The sequence below is a fragment of the Fukomys damarensis genome, unplaced genomic scaffold, assembly GCF_012274545.1.
Source record: "Fukomys damarensis isolate Sample0158 unplaced genomic scaffold, DMR_v1.0_HiC HiC_scaffold_15, whole genome shotgun sequence".
Classification (NCBI taxonomy): Eukaryota; Metazoa; Chordata; class Mammalia; order Rodentia; family Bathyergidae; genus Fukomys; species Fukomys damarensis.
The window spans coordinates 5,439,340-5,449,248 of record NW_022900927.1 but is presented as its reverse complement, the minus strand read 5'-3'; the positions used below and the strand labels follow the sequence as shown (position 1 = coordinate 5,449,248).

Sequence of the window (9,909 nt, the reverse complement as noted above, 5' to 3'; positions counted from 1 at the left end):
GCCCACTCCCTCCCGCGGGAACTCAGTTTAATAATTAATTAAGATTTCATTCCACAAGGCGCCAGGTGTGTGCGGCCTGCTTTCCTGCGCACCACTTCTTTCCTCTTCCCCCAGCCGTTAGGGGCCGTGGCCCCTGAATCCAACCTCCAGCACCCAGAGCCCAGAAAGGGGATGAGGAAGAGGCCTTCTCCGCACCACCCTCCCGCCCCAGCCGCTCCCTGGGCCTCCCCTCCCGGCACCTGCCAACCTCTCGGAGTCCCTCCCCCTGCACCTTTTACCCAAAGGGTAGCGCTCTGCTAGGGGGAAAGGGTGCATCGCTAGGTATGGGAACTGAGAAATTGCTTGGGACTTTTTATTTATTTTCCTGCACGGAACAGCTACTCAAGTGACCTGGGAGATGGGAAAAACCATTTGAAAGCTGCCATAAACCCTTTGAGGGTTAAAATGATGGTGGAACCAGAAAGGAGGAGAGGGTGACTTCCCAGGACTTACGTGAATCTGACTGTGGAGAGGGTACCATTCGACCCAGCTGTGAAAGAAGCAGCCTGCCTGGCTTTCTCCTTATTCCCTCAGTCATGTGCAAGCTCGTCCTTCAATCCAGCCTTGCCCTAAGCATCCACTTCCCCACTCAAGGTCCTACAATTTAGATATCTGAAGCTGCTTCCTCCTCAGACCCAGCACTCCCTACATTCTCTTCCTTCAGGGCTCAGCACCCACCCAGAAAACCCGGCAAGACAACTCTTGTCCCCTCCAAATCCCCAATGGGATGCCTACACCTGGGAGACACTGAGGCAAGAAGAAGAAAAAGAGTTAAGAAAACAGGCTTGTATTGCTTATCAGACCTCTATCGCTGTAAAAATATACCTTGGAGCCTCATCTAAAATATGAGACAAGACCATCTGCCTTCTCTTTTTCACAGGGTGTTCGGGATAAGAGTGAAATGTTGGTCGTAATGTTTATAAATGGGAAATGAGAGCTGAGGATGTAGCTCAGTGGTAAAATGCTTGCCTGGTACAGGCCCTGAGCTCCATCCCTAGCACCCCAAAAAGAAAATGGGAAGTGAAAATGAGAAAGTGATAGGTATCCTGCCATTGACTGGAAGTGTGTGCAGGCTTCTCCTGTAATTTGACCTCTTTGCCTGACTTTTCCATTCAGATAGCCAGTGTTCTTAGTACTATCAGAATTTGCTCTCCAACCTGAATCAAGTGTTATTAACGTTTACCTTTTAAAGCAATGTGTTTATAGGCCATGGGAGGGGTGCAAGAGACAACTAAGATAAAGAAATGTGTGCATCATAAAATCAGGTGTATATTTTGAAATGGTCATCTTTGTCTTTCATTTCATTTTGAATTGAAAAAATTCTAGAAACCAGGCCGGGGATTTAGTACAGTGGCACCATGCCTGCCTCGCAGGTGCAAGGTCCTGAGTTCGATCCCCACTACTGGAAAAAAAATTATAGAAACCAAGCAAAGAAGCTGGAGAAATATGCTGGGTACACTGCAGTCTGTCACACTTACCTCTACCCTATAAGACAGGCTGTGTGTCGGTCTGGCCTCCTGTAGTTCCTGGAGGGCAGGGCCACCATCAGCACCTTTCCTAAATCCCCATCATCAAGTCTGTTTCTAGCACTGTAGAACATATTAGAACCTTCAAAATGATTTTAGCCCCTTATTTTATAGATGGGAAACACAAGCTAGTGCTAAGTAGGTAGGAAATGCTCAATTACTGAATGTTTAAATTTGTGTCATATTCAACCTAGAAGGGATGTTAAAGATGATAAACCTCACGTGCTATACTTTTCCTGATTATAATAGCAATCATCTATATATAGCATTTACTGTGTGCTCAGCATTCTTCTAAGCCCTGGATGTAAAAGACTTCATTTAGTCTGAGAACTTTTGATGCTATTATTACCATCCCCACCTTAACGATGAGACAAATAAGGCACAGAAAGTTTCATTAATTCTCCAAGATGGGTACATAAGTGATAGATTCACTTATGATCCCTTGGAGTCGGTGTGTTTGGAAGCCAAGCCCTTGCAATGTGAGATGGTTTACCTGTTGTATCGCTGGTTGGGAATGGAAGCATGGACCAGAACTCATGGCCACTGACCCCAATCCAGTGCACCTTTTAGTCTGTCTCACCGTGATTATGACTGTATACATCTCAGACATGGATTGTGCTGGTCCAGCCCCAATGCTTCCTTAGAAGTAAGCTTTCTTTTTTGTTGTTGTTGTTGATTTTTGAGACAGGGTCTCATGATGTAGTTGAGACTGAATTAGAACTCACTATGTAGCCCAACTTAGTCTCGAACTCACAGCGATCCTTTTGCCTCAGCCTCCCAAGTGCTGGGATTACAGGTGTGCACCACCGTGCCTGGCAGAAGTAAACTCTCTTCTGCCGGTGAGTGGGCTCTATTCCCCCTGGGCTGTGGGGAGTACACTGATGGGTAGGAATGGTTTGCCTGCCTCCTCTGGCTTCCATGACCCAAACAGCATGAGAACTGCTGCCACCAACTGCAAGGGCCAAGGAATCTTGCTACCGCCATGTTACAGTGTAGGCCTTCTGCCAGCTCCTTCCTGATGGAGGATTACCTGCTGCAGACATGTTTCAACCTAAGTATCTGTCTCTTAGGTGCACTAAGGCTATTTGCAAGGCAGTGGAGCCTCGACTGTAATCCCAGCACCTTAGGAGTCTGAGGCAAGAGAATTCCAAGTGTGAACCCAGCCTGTACAACTTAGCAATTTAGCGAGAACCTTTTTCAAAACAAAAAGTAAAGTAGGACTGGTGATGTAGCTCAGTGGGAGGGCTCTGGGTTCAACCCCAATATCATAAATAAGGGTGTTTTTTTTTTGCATTTATACTTTTTCTAATTTTTTACTTTTATCAGTACGTTTGCAGTACCTAATGATTATATTCATTGTGGGGAATTGGTAACGTATATAACACATGTCCATTCTTTTTTTTCCCCTTTCCCTCCACCCCCTTAAAATAATAGGGCCAGCATCAGATTATAAATATATATTTTTTAAAAGGTTTGCAGGAAAATAGCTGGATAGAAAACATGAAGACTCTGTATGGTTCTCAGACTTACCCTAAGCCTTTCAAAAGGATAGTACCCTTGTTATAATATGATGAAATACAAATTCAGCCAGGCATGGTGGTGCAAGCCTATAATCCCAGCACTGGGAAGGCTAAGGCAGAAGGATCACTGCAAGTTCGAAGCCAGCCTAGGCTACATAATCACACTGTCTCAAAAAAGAAAAGAAAATTAAAATCATTCAATACATAAATTTGTGCTTTGACAGGACAAATAGAGTCTAGAATAGCAGGCACCAAAGTTTTAGAAAATAAAATGGAAAAACCTTAAAATGGAGAAAATCTTATCTGTTTCTTTTCTTTGAACTGGAATGTGGTGGTTATTCAATCTTCATCGCAGAACCCTTCATCTAGTCTACGGAACACCAGCCCTGCTGAGCTTAATTTGAAAACCACTGCAGTTAGTAGAATATTCAGAAAGGACCTCTTTATTGCAAGATGGGAAAAAAAAAAAAACCAGTAAATCAGGAATTAGTTGGAAAGTTTTAACCCTTATGAAGAGAGCAAAAGGAGAGGCAGTGAGGAGGAACTGTCTCCATTTCTCCAAGTCTAGCTTCGTCTCGGGGACCTTTTAGGTTTTTTCCATATAGATCACATTCACAAGAAGGCTGCTTTTTCAATGGTGGTACTAAGGATCCCTGAAATCCTTAAGGATCCCAGGAATCCCTGAGCTATATCCCCAGCTCTTTTTTTTTTTTTTAAACAATTTCAAGCCAGGCATGGTAGCATACACCTGTAATCCCAGCGTCTGGGAGGCTGAGGCAAGAGGGTCACCACGAGTTCCAGGCCAGCCTAGGCTACATAGTGAGTTCCAGGACTACATTGTACTACCTTATCTCAAAAACAAAACAGAGTCTCACTAAATCGCCCAGGCTGGCCTTCAAGTTGTCATCCTCCTGCTTCTGCCTCCCAAGTAGCTGGGATTACAAGCATGTGCAACCATGCAGGGCAACCTCTCTTGGAGCATGTACTGTATGTAAATGCAAGTTCCATACAGTCAGAAGGATGTCTGGACAACACTCCATGAATACACAATGCTGAAAACACCTTGTAATGTGACAAGGATTGGCTTGAATATTCTGAGCCTTTCCCAGCTTGTTTGGGTGACAGCTAATCTTTGGCAATGCAAATAATCATTCTGTTTTTCCTGTCTTAAAAGATCTGATTTCCACACGTTCTATTTTCTAAAAGTACAAAAGATAGAGACTGAGGCTATAGCTCAGTAGTAGAGCATTTGCCTACCATACACTAGGTTTAATCCCCAATACTGCCAAAAAAAATTTTTTTTAAATTTAAAAAGATATGTAAGCCGGGCGTGGTGGAGCATACCTGTAATCCCAGCACTCGGGAGGCTGAGGCAGGAGGATCACTATGAGTTCGAGACCAGCCTGGGCTACACAGTGAGTTCCAGGTCAGACTCAACTACATAGTGAGACCCTGTCTTAAAAAAAAAACAACAAAACAAAGCAAAACAAAAAAAGATATGTAAAACAGGGCCAGGGATTTAGCTCAGTGGTAGCGCTGCCTGCCTTACAGGCCAGGCGCAAGGTCCTGAGTTTGATCCCTGGTATAAAAAAACATAAAACAACCCACATTCATTCAGTCCAACAAATATGCCCTGTCCATTGTACCACTTCTAGCATTACTGCTGCCCTTGACAGCCACTCAATCTCTCAGCTTCTTCTAGGGCCCAGGGTTAAAGTAAGTCTTGGCCAACCCCACCCCATGACCACCTCCTTTCCTGGGAAAGGAATGATTGTCAACTCAGAGGAACAGAACATCTCTTCCCCACCTTCTTAGGTTCTGCCATTATTCATTCATTCCACAAGCATTTGAGCCCTTTCTATGTACTAGGCTCTGTTCTGTTAATAAGAAGCTGGGGATGGGCTGGTGATTTAGCTCAGTGATTCCGCCTCACAAGTGCAAGGTCCCAAGTTTGATTCCCAGTACCAAAAAAAAAAAAAAAAAAAAAAAAAAAAAAAAAGAAGAAGAAGAAGAAGCTGGGGATACAGTAATTGAATTCAGCAAATGGGGTCTGTATTCTTATGAAGCTTGCCTTCTAAAAAAAATGAATAAAAAAAGAAAAAGAAAAACAAATGAATAGATGAGAAGACTGTTGATAATAATAAATTCTATGACCTGGGGATGGATTGGAAGTAACTGACTGAGAGGCCTACGATGGACTGTCGAGAGAGGTTTTTTTCTGACGAAGTGACATTTGCATGGAGACCTGAATGACAAGGAGGCATCCATGCAAAGAATCTGGGTAAAGAACCTTCCAGGCAGAGGGAACAGCTCATGCAGAAGCCCTAAGGCAAGAGCAAGCTCACTGCCTCAATAAACCGAAAGTCAGTGAAGCTGAAGACAGCAGGAGATGAGGTCAGAAAGGAAGACGTGCCCTGGCTAGTGTAGAAGCTCATCGGCCAGGATAAGGAGTTTGGATTTCATTCAAAGGGCAATGAGAAGCCTGTGGAAGGTGTTAAACTCGGAAGTGGCATGATCTGATTTATGATTTTAAAAGATCATGCTGGCAGTTGGGTGGAGGATAAATTGTGGGATCAAGGGATGCAAGGGAAACTACTTAGGAAGCTATTATATTGGTCCAGGTGGAAAGAACAGTGGCTCGGACAAGGACAGGAACAGTGGCTGTTGGGAAGTGGAAGGACTCAGATATTGTGAAGCTGGAGTGCCCTGGTGATCTGCCTTGGTCCCCTCCGCATTGGCACATCAAATAATTATTGACAGGCGACAAATATTTACTAAGCACCTACTATAAGCTAGGCACTGAAAGTTCCAGTCCAGAGGAGAAGCCGCACTCCACCTTCTTCTGCCCAACTGCCACAGGAAGGTCTAGTCAGGGAAAGTTATTACCCACCTCAACCCCACCCCACTGGCAGGGCCAGAGGCACACCCCTCGCCCCACCCCCACCCTGCCCTGTACTCCAGTGTTAAACTGGAGCTGACGGTGTGGGGGAGTGTTTACAGGCGGAGAATTGACGCCATAAAAAGAAGAGTTCAAAGTCCTTTCACGGTCTCAAAGCAAAGACCGGGGGAATCCAAAGCTTTCAGAGTGGGGAGAGCAGTACAGCCAGAGCCGCAAGAACCAGAGAAACCTTTCGATGTCCACAACCAGAATGCAGCCTGGAGAGCCCTACTCAAGCCAACCTCCACCACCACCCTATTCTTCGGCATCAACCCCCTCCCACACATCCCCTCCCCAGTAAAATTTATGAGTCTCCTGTGCCCTCTGGTGGCATACTCCGGGCACTGCTGCCCATAGTCACTAGCATTTCACTAATCGGAAGCTCACAAGCTCTTAGGGCCAGTTTGGGAAATTCTGGAAATCCTGGGAAGCGTGGAAATGTCGATTCATTAGGGCAAAGGGCTACATCAGGTTCTGAGCTTTCAAGGTATGAGCTAGCTGTCCATCTATTATCTGTACCGTTCCAGAGTCACTTTTTATTTTTATAAATTGAGCATCTACTGCAAGCAGATCCAGTCACCAGTGGGGACACAGCTCACCCAAGCTCAGCTGAGCAGACATTCTGCCGGAAGCTTTGAGGCTGGAGCTGCAGATGTTTAGAAGGAAAGGCGCTTTAGAATTCACTCTGCTGTCAGCAGATGCTTCTATCATTCCTGCTGCCTAATTTCCCTTTGCTCCTGCCAGATTTTTAAGTCTGGTACTCCGGGCTTTCCATCAATTCTGTGAGCACCATCCTTCCAATAATTGTTTTTTTCTGCTCATATTAGTTACAGTCTGTTTCTATCTTTGCAACCAAGAAGATGACTGGTACACTGGACCATGGATCAAGCCTATTTGAGCCTTAGTTTCTCCTCAGTAAAAAGAGATTGGGACGACTTACATATGTAAGACTGTTTTATTAAATTAGTATATGAGCTATCTGTCCCTGAATACCAAATCATCACAAATTAGTAGCTTAAAACAACACACATTTATTATTTCAGAGTCTCTGCCAATTAGGAGTCTGGATATGGCTTAGCAGGATACTCTGCTTTGGGATCACATAAAGCTATAAACAAAGGGTCAGCTGGGCCTTCAGTCTCATGAAGAGACTAAAATGAAGAAGGAGCTAATTCTAAACTCTTGTGGTTGTTGACAGGATTTGATTTCTTGCCTGCTGTTGGAGTGAAGGTAGTTCCTTGACTCATAGACTCTCCAATATTGTAGGTTGTAGCCCAGGCATGGTAATACACCTCTGTAATCCCACCACTCAGAAGGCTGAGGCAGGAGGATCATCACAAGTTTGAGGCTAGCTTGGGCTACATAGTGAGTTCAAGGCCAACGCGAACTACATAGCAAGAGCCTCTCTCAAAAACAACAAAAACAAGTTTGGGCCTAGCCTGGGCAATTTAGCAACTTAGTGAAACCCTGTCTCAAAATTCATTTTAAAAAAAGGCTGGACGTAGATCATTGTGAAGCCCCCAGGTTCAATTCCCAATGTGTACATCAGGGGTTGCTTCCTCCAAGCCACCAAGAGTCTGCTAGCAAAACAGAAGTCAGTCTCTAGTAGCTTAATCAAAGATATACCATTGCTTGAGGCCAGGAGTGTAGCTCAGTGGTGCTGCGTCTGCCTGGCAAACACAAGGTCCTGAGTCGTACCATCCCTCATTTTTGTTACATTCTATGGATTAGAAGCAAGTCCCTAGGCCAGCCTATACTCCAGGGGAAGGAAATACGCAAAGGCATGAATACTAGGACATGAGGATCATTTGTGGCCATCTTGGCCTGCTTGCCACAGTTAGGCAGCCATTAGTCATCATTCAGGCCCTCTTCAAAACCCACTTCCTGTATGAGGGCTTTGAAGACCCTTCCAAGCCCATACTCATCAAAGCTAACCCCTCTTACAAAGGGGAAATTTGAAGATATTCTATGTATTAAATAGAATCTATTTTTCAAGGCTACAGATGGAGTACAGGCTCTAAAATGGGATAGGCAAGGTCTCTACTACTAAACCTCCACCTTTTTTTTTTGTACTAGAGATTGAACCCAGGGCCTTCACACTGAGTTACATCCCTAGCCCATTTTTATTTTTTAATTTTGAGACAAGGTCTCTCTAAACCACCAAGCTATCACAGCTGGGTATGAACTTGTGATCCTCCTGCCTCAGCTTCCCACACTGCTGGGATTATAGGTGTGTGCCACCATGCCCAGCTCAGAATTGGGGGGGCACTGGGGATCAAACTCAGGACCTTGAGCTTGTGAGGCAGGTGCAGTGCCACTGAGCTACATCACCAGCCCTAAGAATTATTTTTAGGTGTATTAGGAATGATGCTATTTTGATGCTATAAGGATTATTTTTATTTTAACATTTTTATTTGTTTGTTTTAATTGACAAAATTGTATATTTTTCTACAGCGTGTTTTGAAATATATACATGTCATGAAATGGCTAAATCGAGCTAATTGACATATGCATTACCTCACATACTTTTCTTGTTTTTGTGATAACACTCAAAATCTCTTTTTTTTTTTTTTTTTTTTTTTTTTTTTGGTACAGAGATCGAACTCGGGTCTTTGTGCTTGAAAGGAAGGCAGTGGCACCACCGAGCTAAATAGGGCTGACACTTTTGATCTCTAGTTTTTAGGCTTACTTTCTAGCTAAGTCTTTTTTTCAGGGGAGGGGGATGTGGGTAGGTCTCTTGCTGCTCACTGCCAGCACTGCTGGCACAAGTGTGTTTGGGGATCAGGGATTTAGGGCAAGATTCTCTTCAACCCAGGTGGATCTCAGCTCTCAGTTTAGGACCTAGGCCCAGGAGGAGAGGAGGTGAAGGGAGGACTCTGTTGCTAAGCTTGGCTGAGACAGAAGCCCCGGCTGCTTCCTCCACGGCAGGGAGAAGCGATCAATTCCCACAGTCTTGGCCCCAGAAAAAAATTAAAAAGAACTATAGCCTTTCCTTTCTAGGCCTCTTCTCTGGTCTCATTCTTCCCAGCAGCTCTCTTCATTTCCCTCCTCTGGAAGGTAACAACCTCCCTGGTTAAGAAAAATGCCCTGGAAGCCACCTTAACCAAGGGATCAAATTTAATAGCACCAAAACTGGGACAATCAAACCCCTTAAAGGGATGCAGTAGAAAAGACACAGTGTCACTAGGTATGTCACTAGGTAGTTTTTTTAAATTTATTTTTTGTTTGTTTGTTTGTTTGCTGGTACTGGGGATTGAACTCTGGCCCTTGAGCTTGTGAGGCAGGTGGCAGAGCCACTGAGCTAAATCCCCAGCCCCACTAGGTAGTATTCTTAACAGAAATGTTCATACTGAATCTGATCACAGAGAAACAAACTGAGGGACATTTCTAAGACAATCAGGCTGCATTCTCCAAAAATACTCATGCTGGGGACATAGCTCAGTGGCAGAGCCACTAGCTAGCATGCATGGGACCCAGTGTTCATCCACAGTACTATAAAAATACTGTATAGTAGCATGTGTCCCAATGGCCCCAAATTCTCTAGAGTTCAATGTAGATAAAATTAAGAAAATGGTATGCCGGGCATGCCTGTAATCCCAGCACTTGGGAGGCTGAGGCAGGAGGATCACCAAGAATTTAAGGCCAGCCTGGGCTACATAATGAGTTCAGGGCCAGCCTGAACTACAAAAGAAGACATTGCCTCAGAAAAATCAAAACAAAAAAATTTAAGAAAATGGTATCTTAAAACAAAATGGAAGGCCCAGGCTAATATCAAAAATATCTGTGTTGGGCTATGGATTTAGCTCAGCAGCAACCATGCCTGCCTTGCAAGCACAAGGTTCCGAGTATAATCCCCAATACAAAAATAAATAAATAAATAAATATA

The 9,909-nt window shown here is 44.3% G+C and overlaps 1 protein-coding gene across 2 annotated transcripts in view; it reads right to left on the bottom strand.

The window, feature by feature from the left end:
- Positions 1-9,909, bottom strand: part of Adcy6 (adenylate cyclase 6) — a 42,946-nt gene that overhangs the window by 21,634 nt on the left and 11,403 nt on the right. Inside the window, exon 1 of one of the 2 annotated variants that reach the window (XM_010623576.3) lies at positions 493-682. The exons of the other annotated variant lie outside the window; for it this stretch is intronic. The gene's annotated coding sequence lies outside the window, so the exon portion shown is untranslated. Of the gene's footprint in view, positions 1-492; positions 683-9,909 lie in introns of those variants that run through there. 2 annotated transcript variants of the gene reach the window in all.